The sequence below is a fragment of the Urocitellus parryii genome, chromosome 10, assembly GCF_045843805.1.
Source record: "Urocitellus parryii isolate mUroPar1 chromosome 10, mUroPar1.hap1, whole genome shotgun sequence".
NCBI classification, from domain to species: Eukaryota; Metazoa; Chordata; class Mammalia; order Rodentia; family Sciuridae; genus Urocitellus; species Urocitellus parryii.
In genome coordinates, this window is record NC_135540.1 from 95,163,165 (window position 1) to 95,185,824 (window position 22,660).

Sequence of the window (22,660 nt, forward strand, 5' to 3'; positions counted from 1 at the left end):
AAAATTGTAATTCTGAATAAATATATGACATCCAAATTCTTATTCTTCTAGTTCATCCTCTTGTAAATAATAATACTTATTAACAGAAAGACATATAGAAACTAGTCTTACATAAGGTAAAAAATGAAAACAATTTGCTAACTATATTTTTTAATCATTGGCCATATATTTGAGAGGAAAAATAAATGCATAGTTATTATTTGTTCTAATTAGTTATACATGATAATAGAATTCATTTTGACACATCATAAATAAATGGAGTATAATTTCTCATTCTTCTAGTTGTACGCCATATAGAATCACACCAGCCCATTGTGTATAATCATATATGTACATAGGGTAATAATGTCCAATTCATTCTACTATCCTTCCTACTGATATACCCTCTCTCATCCCTTCATTCCCCTCTGCCTAATGCAAAGTACCTCTAGTTTTGCTTAGCCATTCCCTTATTCTGAATTAGCATCCTCATATCAGAGAAAAATTAGGCTTTTTTTGTGGATTGGCTTATTCTGTTTATTCTGGTATTTTCCAGGTCCATCCATTTATTTGAGACTATTAAAGGCATATTAATGATATAAGAGGTGAGTTATTTTGTTTCAGCACATTGCTCTAAATAAGTTACATATTTAAATTTTCTAATTCTATGGTGACTTAAATGTTGAATGATTAGCTTTGTCACATTAGAAATGAAAGCTTCCGATATAAGCCTAGCTTTTTGCATTTAAAAACTTATTTTCTCCATCATTGATTTATTTTTACTGCCATATTTATTTTATTTCTTATTTTTTACATATTTTTGACAAGTCTTACCCTATGAGATGTATTGTTCAAGCTATCCTGCCAGTTTAATTTAAATGTTCTCATATAGCAAACTAAGTTTCCTAAGTTTCTATTAAGAGGTTGAGATGGAATAAACAGTATCAAAGTAGTTTGATGCATAAATATGTGATGTCTTTGGGATATTATTTTAATACAGTCCTATGCCACTTAACATGGGGATTTGTTCTTAAAAATGTGTACATAAGCAATTTCATCATTTTGTGAATATCATAGTGTATACTTACCCAGACATAGAAGGCTGTGACTTCACTAGATGATGTGATCCTATGGGACCATTGTCATATGTGAGGTTCACTGTTGACTGCATGTAAGAAATAATATATTCTAAATTATAAAACAAAAAAAAATAATTTACCTTTATTTATTATTGGATGATAGTTATACATAATATTAGCATTTATTTTGACATAATCCTACAAACATGGAATATGATTTTCTCCAATTCAGTTAATTTCCAAGTGGAAATCATCCCATGGATTCAAGAATGATTTGACAAACAAGAATCATGATATCCACATCAGCAGAATGGAATGTAAAAACCATACGATCATAGCAATAACTCTAGAAACACATTCAATACGATTCAGAAACCTTCATGTTAAAAACTCTCAACAAATTAGTTATAGAAGGAACATATATAATAAAGCATTAGGATAAAACTGTACAGCAATGATCTTAACATCATAAGGGCCATACATGACAATAGCTAACATTTTACTGAATGGGTAAAAAACTGACAAATATCCTTGCCACTTTTTCAAGCCATTTTCTGACTTGAATGACACTTACCCTACTCTGTTCAGAAAATCTCTATTAAGCACAAAACATGCACTTGATACCTTATTCATGTATGTGTATGTGTTTGTATGGCAGTATGAGCCTAATGATCTGGAGCAACTTTGAGAAGTTGTACATGCTACTCTTCAGGTGGCTGAAACATGTATCTACAGAATAATCATCATTCTGTAAAAAATACATAAATTAAAGCTACCTCACTCTTTTAACAGATCCATACTCAGGAATCTGTATTATGAATAAGAATACTATCCTTATTATCATCAAAAATGTTTTTAGAATAAATTTCTCTATATTTACACTTTACTTTTTCTGCTAACATTCACTTTTCAAGAAGTAAACTTCCTGAGGAATACTTTTTTTATATTTTGTTCACTTTTCCTTTACCCCTCTTCAATGATTTTCTATTGAAATGAAAACTTCTCAGGAAGTTATGACAATGATACTTCAAAAAGAGCTGAGAATTAATGCAATATTTATCTTTGCTTTCTATGACAAATTTTCACATACGAGTTTTTGAAACAAAGTGTAATCATAAATAAAAATCCCATTCTATTCAACCAAGGCATGACCTAATAATGCTTGATGAATTAGGTTCCAGCTAGAATTTTACATATTATCGGTCCTTTGTAATATTTTTTTTCTCAGCATCTATTTACATCATTTTGTACCATTAAATTTAACTTGGTTATTTGATTTTGTCTAACATGCAGTAGATGAGAAAACTGAATATTTAAAAAATGGCAGTAAAAAAGATGTTAACATGAATTTTTATGTGCTTATGGAGGCGTGTTTTACAGCAGATCTACATAATTATAAAACAGAATTTTATATGACAAAACGTTCATTTATTTTTATATTCTAGGCATAATATGCAGAAACAGATATTGTCATGAACCTCCACAACTACTTTTCAAGAAATTTGAACTATGATATTTCTTTTTTGTATAAATTGAAAATTATACATAAAAGATTCTTGCTGTACAGTTTTATCTTAAGAAATCTGAGATCAAAGTAAGAATTAACAAACAAAACTAAAACCTTAAATATTTATTTTAGTTTTAATTCATGACATATAACTATAACATAATATCTCAGCTATAAAGCTGCCTAGGTAAGTATTTGTTTAACTGCACCAAACTGAAATCTCTCTCTCTCTCTCTCTCTCTCTCTCTCTCACACACACACACACACACAAGGAATTATGAGGTATTATCAAACATTTAGTATAAATTTGGCAGATTGAGTGTGTATATCAGATAGAAGATATTAAGATAAAATCTTTTAATAAATTTGTAACAAATAGGCCCAAATCCTTTCGGTGTCAGTCCACACGTTGTTACTGGACCTGTGACCAATGATCTACTTTAATGCGCAATGTACAAGTCATTTACTATTTTTGATACATGATATTTTTTCTTAGCTGTCAGAAAACAGACTTTGGATGAATCATTGATTGCTATTGCTATTGTTGTTTCTATCATACTATTCATAAATTGGGCCTTGGAGAACAAAATTAAACAGATAGAGTGGAAAAATAAATAATTGCCTGGAGAAATGACTAGCATCTAACATGCTACAAAATTAGCTTAGTGTTGTATTTGTTGTTTCATGAAAAATAAATGTACAAAAGGGTATATACTGGGAATAGAAACTCAGAATTAAATCAGGTGATTGGACAGTCAGGAAAGACTTAAGTATCCAGCATGTATTATGTATGCATCAACGAGTTGAAGGTCTGACGGAATAGGAAGCATTGGACAAAATTCAAGCAAGAAGAAGGGATAATCTTCAGGGCACAGAAGTGCAAGCAAGTATTTTATCCAGTGCAACAAGAGGTGGATGTGAAGCCAGAGTTCAACAAACCATGACCTACAAGTCAAAAGTGAATCACTTTTCATCTTTGTAAGGCTTGTAATTTGGAATAAGTTTTATTTTTTATATGCTTGAAAAAAATTTAAAAGAAGAGAACTTCATGATGCATGAACATTACAAAAGATTCAAATTTCAATGCCCATAGTAATATTTTATTGGGAAATATCCATGCTTTTTTTATATCATCTATGTCTGCTTTCATACTATGACTGGAGTTGAATAGCTTCTGTAAAAAACAAATGGTCCATAAAGTTTAAAGTATTTACTCTCTCTTTAAGAAAGAGTTGGCTGTCATTTCTCTTAAGCCCATGATATCAGAATGAAAGTTTATATATTCAATTGTACTAGTACAAGGTGCTAGACTTAGCATGGTGGCTGTCTTCACTACAATGTGATTTCTGGCTAGAGTAAGAGAGAAGAGAGGGATTTCAGACACATAAATTCGGTTGTTCATAAGATATTACAGTTCTATACCATATTTTTTTCTAAGAAGCTGTTTTCTTGTTAAAAGATTGCCAAATATGAAAAAGGAATATTTATTGATTCCATTACATACAATCATAGGTATCAAAAATTAATTGGGAATCTAATGAATTAATTAAAAGCTATATTAAAATAATATTCTCTATTTTAAGTATTTAAAATATATTTTTAAATTACAAAACAAATATATTTCTAGAAAATCCAGGGAAAACACACTGGAGAAACTTCATAAATGTGGTTGATGTAAGAGTGTATGACAACTTAAATTTCTCCTTCTCCAAGATGTATAAGACATCCAGGTTCAAAAAAAAAAGTTACATTTTAAAGTATTTTAAATCTCATAGAGCAATAAAGAAAAAAAAGTAATAGGAGTTCCAAAAAGTTTTTGTTTAGCAGTCTTCCATGCTCTGCAGTTCAGCTTTGCATGATTTCCCCACAGCCTTTGCAGAAATGTTATTAACTTCAGAAAATTGTTTCTCCTCCTGCATATTGAGAGAAAAAGCAATTTTAAATGTTTATTTTATGTTTGAAGTTTCTATTCATAAAAGAAAAGGTGAAAATATGATTATTAACTTCAATTTGTGATATAATCCACAAAAGCACACATACATGCAATGATTTACTGTAGTTTGGGTCTGATAAATAAATGAAATTTCACATTTTCTGTGATCATTAATAAAATCTGGCATAAAATATACTCTGCATAACCATAAAGAAAACCAGTTGCTGCCATTTTTATTTTCCCCTGGTGGTGGGCGATACCTGGTTTCTAGGTGGAGGTCAAGAAAGCTATTACATGCTAATAGAATGCAGTAGAGTTGAGAGCTTTCTCATTTACATTAAATGAAGTGAGACCTATTGCTAATTACTAAATTTTGTGTACTGATATATAAACAGATAAACTCTATAATAAAGAGGTGGATCCACTCTCCTGCAAACACTCTTAAATAAAGCTCAATGGATGACAGACTTGAATCGATAACTATCTAGTAAAATGGTTATCATTCACCTTCCTATGGTTTATGGGCTAAACAACTCACACTTCAACTTATAAACTCATTGGTTGTTGTATATTTTAAGGAACTACAAACCCAAACGTTCTTAATAAGGTACTAAGGGTGAATCTTGATATAAGATTTCTGTTGCCTCAGAAACTGGCTGTACTTCCTGTGTAATGGTTCACACTTCACCGACCTGATTAAACTCCTAATTATATCGTATTGAATGCTTCTCTATAATGCTCAAAAATAAACAAAATCATACCTTCTACAACTATAATTATTAGTTAGAAAAAATTCTTAAGAAATCCGCATTTTTATTCAGAAGTCACATAGCATTTTAATTGAATTAACACAAATCTAAGTGCTTCCCTATAAAATCAATGAAAATATAATTCATCTGCAATATGAGTTTTTAGAAGTATATTTACAAAGGAAATGGAAAGTTTTCTTTGACTATTAAAATTTCCACAAAACCACAGAGAGGATTGCAGTATCTCATAATATACACAATGATTTTATTTTCTTAGTTATTTTGTTAGTGCCCTATATATGTTCTGACCAATGCCAAAATATTACAAATACCAAATAACTGAGCAAAATAAATTTATGTATCCATCTAAAATTTAATACCTAAAATTATCTGGATAACTATCATATTTCTAAAGCATTAATATTTTACTACTTTTATAGTTAATTGCATATAGTCTTCAATATTGTGTAACCAATTTTTGGATAACACAGCCCGTACATTTAATATTTGATATTTAACACTCACTATTGTAGTTTAAACACATGTAAAATAACCACCAAAGACTCAATCCCTGCTGTCCTAACATCTATCGTGCAATTAAAGGAATCATTTTCTAAATCTCATCTGAAAATAAATTAAAATATTAGAAAATGAATGAAGTATGTCAAATTTTTTACAAAAGTTTAAATATTATATATGTAATAAATGTCTAAATGTCAATATAAAAACACCTACATAGAAAACATACATAAATTCTTATGTTAGGACACATACTATATACATCTTAGTATATCCCTAAATGCTTATCAATATTTTTGACTGATACAACTTTATAACTGACCCTTATTATTACTCCATGTTACAAAATTGATTGCCCATTTCTAATATATGGAATTTGTCAAAGACAGCCAACAAATCTGGTAGTGTGATGATATATTTGAAATACCTCCATCTGAATCACAACTCTTCCACATATTTTTCATTTGACATTACAGAAGATACTTTAACTTTTATTTTAATAGATAATTGATATTAAATAATTGTTATAATTTCAATGAATCAAAATTAATTATTGCCAAATAGAATGATATTCAATGAATCATTCAGATATTTCTTTTTTATTTTTACATTATTTAAAAGATTTGTTTTAGCTTTTACAATGCTCATAGTCATTTTATATGACTTTTCTGATAGGTAAAATATATTCCTATGATCTATGTTTGGGTTGCCTTATGTACTATGGTGAAATTATGTACACAGAAATCATTGCTTGGTTAGAACCATATTTTATAAAATATAATTTTATTATTAAAAGTTTATATTTTACATCATCTATTATAAGTCAATTCTAAATGTTTTTCATGTTAACATTTTAAAAAAAATTCTTTAAAAGATCTTTAAAAACCATATCTAAATTATTGATCTTAAACTAAATTAGTTTTTTAAGTTTTTGCTTTTTCCCTACTTTTTCCTGTTTACCTAATCAATATAAGTTAAGAATATACCATTTGAATAGTATATAACATATCAAACAGCAAGACAAAATGATCCATTTTTACTCATTTCAGAAACAACCACAGATAAGATGTTTCTGAATAGGAGTTTGTTTTTACAATGAAAAACTACATAAAAATCATCAAGTAAATGTTTTATTTATAGAATATAGGCACTGTTAAATGGGATATATAAAGCAGGAGCAACTACAAGAAAATAGTAAAATATTTTCCAATGGAATACCAGTAACCATTTAAACACTAATGTCAGTTCACTCAAGAACAGTTGCTTATAATCACCAATCACAATGATCAATCTCCCCAAGAATGTCTGCACTTCTTGATAGATCACCAGATGTGACCTGAACTCCTTATCAGCCTCAGTCTCTTATAACTGGTTATTCCACATTTGACTGGGGGCTGCTTAACATTTTACATAAAGCAGTCCCAGGAAAGAGCCTAAGTTCTCACTCTTCAGGAATAACTTTTCCTTATGCTCGTCTTGAAGTGATTCGCATTATTTCAGTTACTATTAAAATAGAGCTTATCTATTATTTCCATTCTGGAAAAGCACTCACAAATACTCCCTGGGAAAGGAAAAAAAAAACCTACATCAGTGTGAGCTAGATTACTGGAACTCTATTTGAAATAATTGTTGGATCTGGGAACATTACAATAAATATGTTATGTATAAATAGGGGCCAGATGCAAACCACAATTATTTCAAAAATAGAAAAAAAAAAAAGAAAGAAAGAACAGAGCTACTTTAGGAAGATAATTCAAACCAAATCCTCTTCTGGGACTAAAAGAGTAAATCCAGACACTAAAGCCAAATATTTTCAAAATCCTATCATGGTCACAAGCTGACAAGGCAGTTATTATCATTTACTACTGTTTAGTTGGAGTAGGTTACAATTTGTACTGAATCCTCCAGTTTTGTTTTAAGTTGCAATATTTTGAGTTTTTGATTTTTTATTTAGTAAATCCTTCTAAATGTGACTTTTTTATTAGAATATTTTCGGGTCTGAGAGATAGCAGTCACTGACTATCTTAATATCATCAGTCTAGGTATATAAACCAAATCTATTTATCCTTGACAGTATACTTGATGCCAATTTTCCCGGTGTATTTATTAAAAGAAAGCAACTAATTTTGCTTTTAAAAATATTCCATGTGAAAATAAGTTATGTAACATCTAGATCTAGGCAGTTACTGATTGTTTAAACTTCTCTAGAAGTTTCTCATTCACTAAAAGAGGAAGAAAACATTGAAATAAATGTGTCATCAGGTAACCAAGGCCACATATAGTCTAACATATATCTGATGTTTAAATATCATTTCACCTTGATGACTTCAGATCTATTAAAAAATAATAATATTACCCCAAACCAAACATATCTACAACATGCAATAATTAAATACATAATTTTTGATCATCAGAAAAGGCTTTGAAGTAAAAATTTTCTGTTTTTTATATATAATTTTTATACCTTGAACATTTAACAGACTTGGGAAGTTTCTTTTTTCAATATGAAATTTGTACAGCTTATTGGTTTGGTGTGATATTTGAAGCATATAATTGTCAGAAAAATAATAACAACATACTAATAAAATTACTTGTGTCAAATGTGGGTCTAGACATTGGTGATAGAAGTGTAAACATTGCAGAGTAATTTCTCACTCACCAAGCTTGAATTCTATGATGAGAAAGGGCATAAAATGAGAAAGTAAATGAACAAAACTGAGTATGTCCTAAAATTATAAAGGGACCCCCCAGAAAGAATTCTCATTACTTAAGTATTATAGCATATATAATGTCTTTTTTTCAGGAATTAGAGAAAACAGTGAGAAAATGAATGTGATAGGAAGCATGGGAGAGAAAGATGATTATGCTCATATTCTACTTTTATAATTCTTGCTACATTGAGTTAAATAAATGAAAGAAGCTGTACTGTCTTAAAGTGTCCCATGAGCTAACAGCAGTCAGAGAAACTATTAGATTCTTGTTTGTTTCTATTTTGGTATTTTCAAATTTTATTTTCTTTTGGAAATCTTTAAAACTGAGGTCTTGTAGAAAGAAAAATAAATAAATATGAGAATGATGGAGAGATACAAATTTCTCTTGCTTGAATTTTTTTTCCTCTTTCTGTTATACTGAGTTCATTCTTGAAGAAGAATACTCTAGGCTTGCTTTTCTCAGACACAAATGTCTCTACTCACATGGTTGGCATCATCCCAGGGGCTTCATACTCAACTGCACATTGGGGTCAATTTATTTCACAGTTTCTACTGTCATGTGTATTTGAGAGAGAGTGAAAATATTTACTGAATTGCTTAATGGTTGTGGTTAGCAAATTTGTTTGTCAGCATGCTCTTTTATCCCATGCTCCAATCAAGAAGTCCCTTTACAATCTGAAGTGTTTTATCTTTATCCCGAAAACATACCTGGGCCAAGTTCCAGGATTTTTTTCTGTAACCTGAGGGGATATTTTCTCCTTTAAATGATTTCACTATTTTCCTAGATGAGGTGGTAGTTGCTGTTTGTGAGTAAATGAGAATTTGTAACTAATTCATGTTCTCTGAGGTATCTCATATTTGGATTTAATTGTGGTACTCCTGTAGGCGATTGAATAATTAGGTGAATATAATTTTTAGTAACTCTGGACTCCTCTACTCTTTTATGTTAATAACTACTGGAATTTGAACAGCAAGATTTCTAAAGGATGGTGATGATTTTTCAGTAATGCAGGACATGGGATATTCATCTGTAGTACGCTTCGTATCATACCTTAAAATTTGAGTAATATTGTCCAAGTTATATTGCTATATTGTGTGCATGTACAGCTAAATAACAACAAATTTCATCATTATGCATACGGATAATGCACAAATTAAAAAATGATTGGGTTATAAGTCTTAATCTAATCATTGCATTAATCCACTGATATGGATTAACTGGGTGGTAATTATAGGCAGGTAGGGTGTTGCTGGAAGAAGGAGAGCAGTGGGAACATGTCTTTCAGATTTATATTTTGTCCTGGTGAGCAGAGTCTCTCTCTCTCTCTCTCTCTCTCTCTCTCTCTCTCTCTCTCTCTCTCTCTCTCCTCTCTCACTCTCCTTCTCACTCTCTGCTTCCTGGTTGTCACATCCTGATCTGTTTCCTCTTTTTTTTTCTGCCTCTCTGCCTCTCTGCCATGATGTTCTGCCTCACTTTGGGCCAAAATGAACTTCCTCCTGTACATTTTTTTTTAAATCAAGTCTTTTGATCACAGCAGTAAAAAACAGACTAAAACAATAAGTATAACATTAAATTTTATCTCTATATCTTTGTAATAAACAATTCAAATGGTATACTTTCTTTTTCTAGGTTTTGCTATCTTGCATATTTCATACAAATGGGATCGTACAACATGTCACATACAAAAATATCATGAAAAGTAAATTATCAAATTTAGAGAAAGCAAACATGCCTATCAAGTGTCATAATATGGTAAAATATAGTAATTAAAATATGTACACTTGTGATAAGAACAGGAAAGTGCAATATTAGAACATATTATGAAGCTTGGATAGAAAAGGACAAATAGATAGTAAAATAGCATTCAATAGATTTGAAATTAATTCAACTATGTATGACAATTGACTAAACATATACATAACAAAAGAATAGAGCTTGGCTTTGATACCAAACATGCTCAATCTCATGCAAGTTCTTAGTAGATTTTATATACACAAACTTTTCAAATATATGTATGATCAGAAGAAAATATGGAAAATTAAAAAAACAAACAATGTTCTGACTAAAGCCACTAAGCATATTGCAACCCACAATTCATAAAGGCAAATATTGCTATATTTCACTAAAGAAATATTTAAGACATTGTATAGTAAACATATCAGAAACAAAATTTCAGAAGAAAAGAAGAAGAAAGAACAGCTACAGATGCTTTTGTTCCAAAAGAACTCACAAAATACATAAGTAATGGAGTAATAATTGTGATTTATTGCATGCCTATGGAGTGCCAAGCACTACAAGAGATTCTCATACATCTTCTTCAATTCTAAACATAGGAGAAATACTTCTTGGGATGTTATCACCTAAATTTTTGGAAGGAAGAACCCCAAATTTTGAGAAAACCATGAGACATAAATGAAGGTATACTACACGAAAGTGAATCTTCTCAAGGAAGATATGCATGGCTAGCCACAGGTATGTTTTTTTCTAAAAATATACACATTTAAATTTTCTGTACACATAAATGAAGCATTCGCGTTACACACTCATGTCAACAAATACCCATCAATAGGTCAAAATTTAGTATATTTGTGGCTTTAGACAAATTTCCATTTCCTTGGATCTGTTTTCTGAATGCATTCCTACTTTTCACAATTTTATGACTCCTATTACTTTGTCTTCTTCTAATTTGTAGGCCACTATTTATACTGATTTTCTTTTTCAATTAAATTGTAGAAATCATTTTTTCAGTAAGTTTCAGCAACCCTGCCTCATATAAGTGCTCATATGTACACATGTGAGCACACAACATACACACAAATACACAGGCATTCTTCATTCTAACAGCTTATATTATCTCTATATTTTCCAAATATCCTTAGCTAAAGTTAATAAATGAAAGAGCAAGGTTTTTTGTTTGTTTGTTTGTTTTTATATCAAAGGGTTTTAGATCATGGGTAATTGTTGTTTCTCTATTGTCCTAAAATGAGCAATGATCTCCCAAGGTCTAACTCTTGAGTAGCAGCTTCTCATACTGACTATGGTCATAACAGTGTGACTTGTTTTGTTAATGAGAAATTAGCAAATGCAAGGTAAACAGAAGCATGACAGTCTTTGCACGTTGGTGGCTTACAACATAATCCTCAGAAAGGAATGCAGTCATGGACAAAAATATTGAGAAGAAAAATTCTTACATCTCAGCTGTTTTTTGCCTCACATCCATTTGACCAACCAGGGAAACATAATTGCCAATTGAGCCCAACTGAGATCAAGAGACTGACCTATTCAAGCAAGAGTGTCATAAAATATAATACATTATAATTGCTTTAAGTTATTAAATTTTAGGGTGATTTGTTAAGTAGCATCAGATAATGGAGGCACTGCTTTCTACTTTTTACATTGCTACTCACTAGAAGGGTAGTGTTGGGAAAAATCTCTCAACTCCCTAAAATTTGTCTTCATTAATAAAATCAGGAAAACAACAGCTATCAATTGTGTACAGCCCTGTATTTAATCCTTACCATATTTAATACTCATTGCAACCCTATGAGCAGTACTATTATTGTCTGCATATTTTAGAAGACGGAATGAAGGAGATATTTAAAAAAAAAAAAAAGAGGTTCCAAAGTCCCACATCTACTGAGAAGTAGCTTTCTAATCTGCACTTTAAATTATCATTCAAAACTTTCCAATTTATGCCTGCCTTTAAACAAAAGTTAGATTCTGACTCTCTCTCTGTCTCTCTCTATCTCTCTCTCTTTCTTTCTCCTCTCTCTCTCTCTCTCTCTCTCTCTCTCTCTCTCTCTCTCTCTCGTCCCCTTCCCCCACGAGTGTCCAGCTTGTCAGATTTTATATAAACATCAAATGGAGTTTAAATGTGGCCAGTAGTTCTTCTGGTCAATAATAGAATTCGTCTCTCTAGCTGCCTGTATTTCTGTGGTTTTGCTAGAGGAAACTTCTTCCTGGTAACATCTTACATTGTTCTATTGTCCTCTGGAGGGCAGTCCATCTGCTTCTGCTGGTTTACTACATAACAAGCTCTGCTTAGGAACCTAAAAGAACATAAATCTGAAACTACAGATCCAGGCCTGTCAGTACCATATAATATAGCTCCTGTTCAGTAATTATGTATGATAAACATCCTGATTATAATACATTTCATCTACTGAGGTGGTCTACTAACACACACATAATGCTGGTTTACTGACATAACTAGGCTATAAAATGTGCTATTTCTTGAACAGAGAGACTTCTTTTTATCTCTTTCAAGATTGTTCAAATGATGGTGTCTTGCATACTGAATGCACCATTTACATTCAATTAAAATGTGTGTTCTCAACGTCTCCAAACTAATTTGAACAAAATCAGTATGCTTCCGTTTCAGTGGTTGATTAAAAATCAATATTTTTAGGTTCTACAAATTTATTTTTAACAAATGATGAAAATTATATTTCAAAATAATTTTATTTCTAAATTTTCTCTACGTAGCCTTTCTCTACATCTTTTAATAAGCAATTTTTTCATCAGAGTATCCTGAGTCAGGCCTCACAAAAGTGAACAGAATGAGCTGCATCCAGTGCAACAAAATATAACCTGTGTTGGCACAGAAACAATACTTGTAAATTACCCAAGCTGGAAACTGGACAAATTAGTAAACATTTCTTTCTTTCTTTCTTTCCTTCCTTCCTTCCTTCCTTCCTTCCTTCCTTCCTTCCTTCCTTCTTCTTTCTTTCTTTCTTTCTTTCTTTCTTTCTTTCTTTCTTTCTTTCTTTCTTTCTTTCTTTCTTTCTTTCTTTCTTTTCTTGGAGGATTTGAACCCAGAGGTGCTTAACCATTGAGCCACATTCCCAGCCCCTTTTTTGTATTTATTTATTTATTTTAAATACACGACAACAGTGGAATGCATTATAATCCTTATTACACATTCCCAGCCCATTTTTAATTTAGAAAATTTTGAGAAGAATTCTCCCTAAATTGCTTAAGTTCATTGCTGAGACCTGAGGATGGCTTTGAACTTGTGATCCTCCTGCCTCAGCCTCCAGAGCCACTGGAATTATAAGTGTGTGCCAACACACCTGGCTAGTAAACATTTATTTAAAGAATAATGTCAAAGACGAGCATGCACAAGGCCTTGGGTTCAATCTCCAGCATCACCACCAAAAAAAAAAAAAATGATGTCAAAGAAAACTGGTTGTATGACATTCATGAAAGAGGAATGAAGACCCTTCCTTTGTGGTAATACTCAAGATTCTGCTAAATCCATGAAAATGATCAGTTTGTGTCCTTTTACGAGTATTTGGCATTCCAAAATTACACAGCCATTAAGATGCTGCAGTATCTGGTTATGAAGGGCTAGCAACTTGGGTTTTCAATAAAAAGTGACAGAAAGTCTTATTATTTTAAGTACTATATTTGAATTTAAGGGAAATGGATAATAGCTTTTTCAGGGAAAACTAAAAACACAGTCTACGTAATGAGATTTTAGCAAATATTACATGCAAGATCTCATCCTTATTCCTCATGTTCTTTTGCTCTATAGGAAGTAATTCTATTTGGATTGAATAAGAAACCTTGCTTGTATCCTCAGAGGATTCTGGAAAATTTGCATTCTGACTTGCTCTTGCTTTACTGAGAAAGGCACATCACATCCATTTGTGGTTTACATGAGGTCTCTAATGCCAGTGGAAAAGAAGGAAAGTAAACTTTAGGAAAATAACCCTAGGTTTTAGAGACCCCATTTCCTGCTCTACACTTAAACTTACTTTCTTACAAGCATGGCTTATTTAAGATATATCTATTGTGTCTACTTATTTAAGAATGACTATTCTACCTACCTTTCAGAAACTCCAAACTAATATCGTTCAAATTACTTCACCTGCCTTTAGTTTCCAAAGTCTTGAATAAAAGTCATTCTCTAGACAGTATGTGTTTATGAACAATGTATTATAAAAGCATACTCTCATGTATAATTTTCAATATTTTTCAAAAGTTGTTTTCCAATAAATGATTCTTAACTATATTTTTGTTAAGCAATGTTCACTTACCAACAGAAAAACAAACAACTTAAATAAACAAAAGTATACATACATAAAATAAATATACAAAATATGTAAAATATATGCATATGATAAATATATACACATATATATGCACACACACTGTGCCTTCTAATGCACTTTTATTTCAAGTCTTTTATGAGATTCATGAAGGGAAGATAAATGCGTTTTTTTCAGATAATGATTCAAAAAAGAAAAGGAAATAATGATCTCTAGATATCTTTCAAATCATTTCATATTTCCCTTGAGGAATTACTATTAGAAAAATGCACATATTCACATATACTTCTTTTCCATTGATCTTTTTCCTTTTTTCTAATTCTTTTTTATTTTTCTTTTTGGCCATTCTTCAGTGGATTTCACAATGTATGACAGCTTTTCCTGTGCAGTTCCTATTTCAAGATGATTCATACTGTGCATTCTTTCTTATCTGTTTATTCACTCATCTTTTAAATAGACATTCAAGATATATCATACACACTTCTGTCCAATTGCTCCATATAGAGATACTATATAGTTTATCATTGTCAAAACCTCCTTATTTCTCCTCCCAAGAGATTGTAGGTTGAGTGAAATTCATTGTTGTCCAAGTAAAGAGACTGGCAGTGAGATTATTGTAAGAAATCTCCAAGTACCTTTAGATAAAGAATGGAAGTTAAACAGCTTCTGAATCTCTGCCATCTTATACCTGGTTTCTCACCACAAATCTACAAATGGGTTCTGTCTTATATGCATAAAGCATTTATATCTATGAAATAACCCAGGGAAACTAATACTGAAATATTTTATAAAAATAGTCTATGAATTTACCACAAATTGTTACAATTATTCTACTTTCTGTGTATAGTTAACATTAACATGCATTACTAAAACACACATTATTTAAAATAATGATTAATAACTTTAAACTTTGGCAAAGATATCAAAATACACCTGGAGAGCCGAAATATTAAATTGTTTTAATTATCCAAGGAGATATTATGGAATGCAAAAGACATTTGGCCTTAGAGGCTCTAGGTTTTACTCTGGGTTCTTCCTCTAACTAGGCAAATTGACTTTCCTTTCATAAGAAAAGAGTTAAAATAAAGGATTATTCACATTTGGTGTTTTCATGGAAATCATTACTGTTATGTCCAATTAAATATTTCCTCATAGTAATTGATATTCACCACATGTAGAAAGACTATAATTTACCACATAAACCAACATACTTTTGAGTAGGAAAAGGATCACTGCAGTGGCACAGGCTTGTAATTCCAGTTACTCAGGAGGTTGAGGCAGGACAATCATAAGTTGGAGGCCAGCCTCAGCAATTTTGCCCTACCTCAAAATAAAATAAGAAAGGGCTAGGGATCTAGCTCCTTGGTAGAGCACTCTTGGGATCAATCTTCAGTATTGGAAAAAAATTAATCATAAATCAAGAGTGTCCTAGGAAACCTGGGAAACATAATAGTCCTGCTTATTTAGTTTCAAAGCTTTGTGTCCTTTGTGTCTCTGTCTTTTTTTTTTTTTCTTTTTGGAAATTGAACTTGGTACTTGGAAATTGAACCCAGATGTTTACTACTGATCTACATCTCTTTTATTTTTATTTTTAGACAGGGTTTTGCAGGTTTGCTAAGCTTCTTAGAGCCTTGCTAAGTTTCTGAGGCTGGCCTTAAATTTACAAACCTCCTGCTTTAAGCCTCTGGAGTTGTTGGGATGACAGGCGGGCACCACTCTGCCTGGTTTTAGTTTTATGTATCTTGTCAGAATTTTTAAAATGATGTTTATTATTTTATTTGATCTGTCAGAAGATAAATCCCATTTTTATATTTACTTATCTATAATCATCTGGACTACATGATTATTGGCTACAACAAATATTCTAATAATTCACCAGTGAAAATTCCCTGATGACCTCTATTAATTGCATTATGTTAAACTATCCATTGAGAGTTCTCCATTGTGTTCTAATTTTTTTTATTACTTCTTTTTCTCATTATTACAGTTTTTCTTTCTAGTAGAAACTCCCAGGTCTTTCACTGCTCCTATTGCTTTCTTAAGATCCCTAGTGCCCATAGACTTACCAACATTTGAATTCAATTTCATTTTTATCCATAAAATTCCATGATTAATTAATCTACAATTAATCTCTTAATAAAATTTTTATTATATTCCTTTCTAGACAATCTATTGATTCCTGATTTAAATAATAGTATTAAAATGATGATGCATCAGATAAAACTTTACTTCCTCTCTGACATGGCATGGCACTTAAAAGAAAGTCACTATAACCCTGAAACTTGGAACAAATTCATGCTATTTAGTTTCAGCTTTGCCCCACTTGGCCTACCATTTATTCATTTCTATCTGATTATTATTTTTAGACCAATAACTTCTATCTTCTTAAATTTTTCATCTCTCTGATTAGTTTCTCATACTGGTGATGCACCCAATGTAAGTCAGTGCTCCACTTTAATAATAAAAAAGTTCAACTACCCATTATTTCTCCTATCCATCTTAACAAATCTCACCACAGATTATAGCCATTCATTATCCTTTATACCATCTCTGAGTTTGATGTATAGCCAGAAGATATATCTTTATTTTCCTGTGAGATATTTAGTTTTGTCATTCACTTCAAGAATCCTCTATTTCTGAGGTTGAATTTATTAGTGTTTTGGATTATTGATAGATTTTTATGTTGCAAAGTTAAAACTCAGAGTAAAAATGCCCTCAAAGAAAGATCATACTCTTAGATGTTTTGATTTTGAGGTATATTCCTTTTGACAGAGAAAACTGTTGAGGATAACTAACACTTTATGCATGATGATTTTTTTTTCAAAAGTTGAGATTGGAGAATATAATTGTTGTACATGAAAGTCTGTGAGACTTAACTGTAAGAACTCTAACTTTTACAGTCCTATTGGACAAATTGAATGAAATAATGAACATTTCATGAAGGCTGTGTTGTACAGGGTCCTGTTTCTTGTATTACTCTATCAAGGAGGAGAGCTCCAAAATATAATTGATAGAAAATACTCCAATAGCTCTACATGAGGAAAGTATATTGGATTTATCTAATATACAAAAGGAAAGGAATGAAATATGTATATTTTTTAAAAAATGCTATTTACCTTTATTAACATTTTCAGACAAGAGACATTAACTCAGATGCTTTTGTTCTACTTATGATAACATCATCAAAATATATCAGAATAATTTGAACTGGCTCTCATATCTCCTCATATCCTTCTCATTTTCACATTTTTCTTCAGATCCTTGTCATATGATCTGGAGAAAATATCTCCACTCTGGAAACTAGAGAAAGACACAAAATCCACAATTTCTGAAAATGTGTCATTGAGACAATAGTAATTAAGGCCATTCCCATTTTCATACATTTGTTTGCAGACCTAACACATAATGGAAACTGATTTGGGGGAAGGTCATACATCTCCAAGGATAGCAACCAATTTTTGCAGGATATTATCTCCAAGCACTCAAAAAGCATTTTCCTCATTCTATCATGCTGATAGTTTTCTGGGTGGGTTAAATGCGATAAAATTATTTGATCCAATGGTTGCTTGCCAAATGTTAAATTTATTGTGCTGTAAAATAAGAACCTAAGTGATATATATATATATATATATATATATATATATATATATATAGTATTCTGTAGTATTAAAAACACACTAAAATCTTTAGATGATAAAATAAATGGAAGTCATGAAGTCAGGAAATACATATCTGTGCTCAGAATGTGTTGATTTCAGTGAAGACAAATGAACTGTTCCATCTAGGATAATAGGTCCTAAACTTAACAGTAGCAGTAGGACCTTGATCATCTTGATAAATGAAGCATATTCTCTTTCTTATGTCAGTTCTGGACTACAATGGGTATCTAATATCTTCTCAGTGATGATGCTGCATCCTTACCAAATATGTTGAAGAGTTATTGATGGATGCTTGGAGTACATATTTATCAGGATTTCCAGTGTTATACAATAAAATTTCTTTGACTTATCCATTTTTAGGGAACAGCTTGACCTCTCTGCAGCCATCTTAACTCATAATCAACATGAGTTGATTACCTTAAGGAGTCCTAAAATGTTCTTCCCCAAACCATTTTAGCAGTTTATGAAGGTTTACAACTGGACTTAGATGCTGTCAACACCAGGAATAGGCCTGATTTTTTTTATATTAGGTCAAGATAAACTTTGTACATTCTGGCTTGGATAAAGTTACTTTTCTCCTGACCATCATATAACTTTCCTCACACTGACCCAAATCATAGGCATCCTCTAGTCTTGCTGCCATGCACAACCACATTTCTGTAAGTCTCCATTAAATTACATTCTTCAATCCTGGGTCTGTCTGCCTCTTTCTTAGGATCTCATGAAAGATTGTATGACATTTTGTGTTCGGGTCTCATACACTGAGACTAGGTTTTTCCGGAGAATGGAGAATTACTTTTTAATTTCTTTATCACGTTTTCCAACATCAGTGATGGTAGCTCTGTCATTTGTATCTAACTTATTTTGGACCATCTCTTTCTTCAAGCTTCCAAACTATATACTAGCACTAGGTCCCTTACTGAAAAGGTACTTCCACATTAATACATTCTCCCTTTTCTCCATACATAGTGTGAAATGGATGAAATGATATCCTAACTTAGAATGTTTCCATTTTATATTACTGTTCCCTGGATCTAGAATCTCAAGAATGAGTTTAATGTGTATTATCTTGATCTACCTAAGTCACACAGCTCTTTAAGTAGATCCAGGAGTTTTCTGGGTCATTGTGTTAAGATTTAACTGTAAGGAAAATAAAAGGGAGACACAGAAACAAGATGCAGAGGCAGGGAAGAAATATGGCAGAATTGCAGAGAGGCCAAACTGCCAAGTTTTATTTATATCAATAGGTTACTTTATGTCATTAGTGCCATAACTACATTATTGTTTGGTGTCCCTTATTTCCCAGGAGCTGAATGTCTGAAATCAAAGTCCAGGCTGATAAGATTCTAGCATAAAGCTTTTTCATGAAGGACATTACCATAGCAACTATATACTACAAATATGTTAGTTATCTTACTAGCTTCCAGGAGAGACGCGTAGCAAACAGAGTGCCAGTTACCCCCTGGGAGTTTGCTCACCAGAGGAACGATTCCCTGTATATATCCTCGGTCAGAATAACTACATTTAACCATAGTTATTTTTCTTGTGTTTAATAGAGACAAGGAGTAAGGTCTTTAAGAATAGAGTGAGTTGTCTTGCAAGACAAGGACATCATGATATCTTCAGTTAAGTAGGAAGCATTAGCATTTAACAAAGAAATATGATCAATTTCTGAAGACTGAGATTTCAAAAGATATGGGGATTCAAAACTATTTTGGCCAATGATCTAGATACTACCATATACATGCTTTAAGATCGTACTTCTTCCCAGTCTGGGCCTTAATGTTGCTCAGCATACTTAATATTTTTTTTTAAAATTCTGCACAATCTAGAACACTAAACAGAACCGAAAGACAGATATTGAGATGTAAATCTGCATATAAGATAAGTGTTTTTCTCTCAAGATATTTCAGTCCTCACAGTGAATGAAAGAATATGAGTGAGCATTCAAATGAAAAGGTCTCAATAGACCTCACAAGGACCTCTGCATCTGGCAGGGCTTGGCCTTGCAGCTTTGTTTATATTAAACCAAGAGGGCCATGCTTTAATATTCTGATTAAATGGCCATTCTATCTGAACCATCTTTGGAAAGGGACTTCTCAGTGAAATGGCTGTTTTCCATTTGAGGGCAATTGCTCCTCAGAGACTCAGCTGAGAACATCCAGCTGCCAACTCTCAATAGCAAGTAAAAAAAAAAATGAGTATTTCCATCTTGAGGGATGTGAGGGCAGAATCTTGACAGAATATATTATCTCCAAAGTTTTTTATTAGTCTTATTAATTTTTTTAGGTTATAAGACCTATGGTTGTCTTACTATAAACCATAGAAATAGGAAATCATATACTAGAAGAGTTATATAACATTAATAAATTTTATTGCCTAACTTTTTCAAAATTCACAACAAAGGAAAATTATTTATATCCACCAACTGACCAGTGCATGAACCTAACTTCAGTGATTAAATAGGACAAAATTCATATATCATATAACTCATGGAAAAAGAAAAGAAAAAAAAATAACTCAAAGAAAAGCAAGATTTTTCTCTAATAATTTAAATAATAGTCTATTTCTTTTCCAGTAAACTGTATTATTTGACTTGTAATTGCTTTCTCATGGTCTGTCTTTAGAGATTAAGGGTGACATGTTGAAGTGTCATCCAAACTTTAAATAGTTCCAGCTATTCTCAAGGCACATACACATTTATTTTCTTTTAAAGTTTTTTTTCTTGATCTTGTTAGCACTCTCTAGTCATGGCATTCTGATGTTGGCAGAAAAATGAACTTTTTGATAAAGCCATCTGCAAACTATTTTTCCAGAGGACCTTCTCACTATTGATGGAAAACAAAATTTAGGAAAAAAATACACAGTGACTAATTTCATTTGAATTGACACTTTCACCATGATTTTTCTTTCATGGTCATAACAGTTAATCCAAACATAGTCAAACAAACCCTCAGAGATCCAGTCTGCATGATTCAGATATTGAAGGTGCACAGCAAAGCAAAAGTTAGATCAGAACTTTCTCTAAGGTAATATCAAGCTTGTGATATTCTGTGGACTTATTCTTGTCAATTAAGGGTTTACTCCAGACTCTTGAACAGCTGTCTCATTTGAACTCTGAAAAAATGTATGACATTCTTTATACCATCCATTAGGAGACATTAAATGACTTGGTCTTATTATTTGTTTAGGTAATAGAGTAAGTATGGGGACTATTTGTGTCATTTTAGCAATTCAAATATACCATCAAATATCAAGAGAGATAAATTATATAAATGTTGAAACTTTAGACTTCTATTATTCTATTACCCTATATAAATCCTATATACATGAAGCTCTATATAACTTGGAAAGATGATTCTTAAAAAAACTATTGCCAAGTTAGTGAAAAATGAATTAGAGAGAAATATAAATAAATGAAAGCTTAGATTGAACTTAAAAAGAAAAATCTAATATCTTATTTTTTTATATTTTATAATTTGTCTATTAAAGACAATTATAGGGTATACAATAATATAACAATAAAAAGTATATTTGCTGTTCAAAAGAAGAAAACTAAGTAGTTTATTGTGTGGATCTGGAATGCCCCCACAAAAGCTCATGTTTTGAGGGCTTGGTCCTAAATGCAGCAATGTTCAGAGGTGAAGCTTTTGGGAAGTGATTTCAGGGTTCTTGCTGCATCATTGGATTAATTCATTGATAGCTGAATGGAATACTGGTAGATGGTAGAAACTCTAGGCAGGTAGGGCATGGTTGCAAAAAGTAGGTCACTATGAATATGTTCTTGGGGAGTATTTTTTTCTGGGTCCCTTTCTTTATGATTCCCAGCTGCCAGGAGCTGATCTGCTTTCCTCTGTCAAACCTTTCTACCATGACCTTCTGCCATACTTCAGGTTCAGAGCAATGAAGCCAGCCAACCATGAACTGAAATCATGAGTCAAAATAAACTTTCTTCTTTAAGATGTTTATGTAAGGTATTTTTATCACAGTGATGAAAAGCTGACTCATACACATGGACACTAATTCTATCTTCATAATTTTTAGAAATGAAAAATGATGGATAGGTGAATTCTGACAAAGATGGAGTAGCCCATTTCTCTCAGCTTTTCCCTCATACCGTTAAAACATCCTGGGAATAAAACTAGAAATGAGCAGAATAATACCCTAAAATATGAAAAAAAGAAGGTAGACTGCCTCCATCCTGAGGGAGACAAAGAACTCAGGACCCCAAGTACCCAATTGCTTCCATTATTATGAATAGGGAATTCCAGAAGTCTCATCTGAGAACCATCAACAGGCATCTCAAGTTTTATTTACCAAATGATCCCATTTGCATAACACTTCAATAAAAACCATAGAAAGGAAGAACAGATTATGGATTGTCAAAGGTTAAGGATGTGTACAGGTGGAAGGGAGTTAGATATGGTTATAAAAGATAAACAGGAAGGCACCTTTTCTTGATGAAATTGC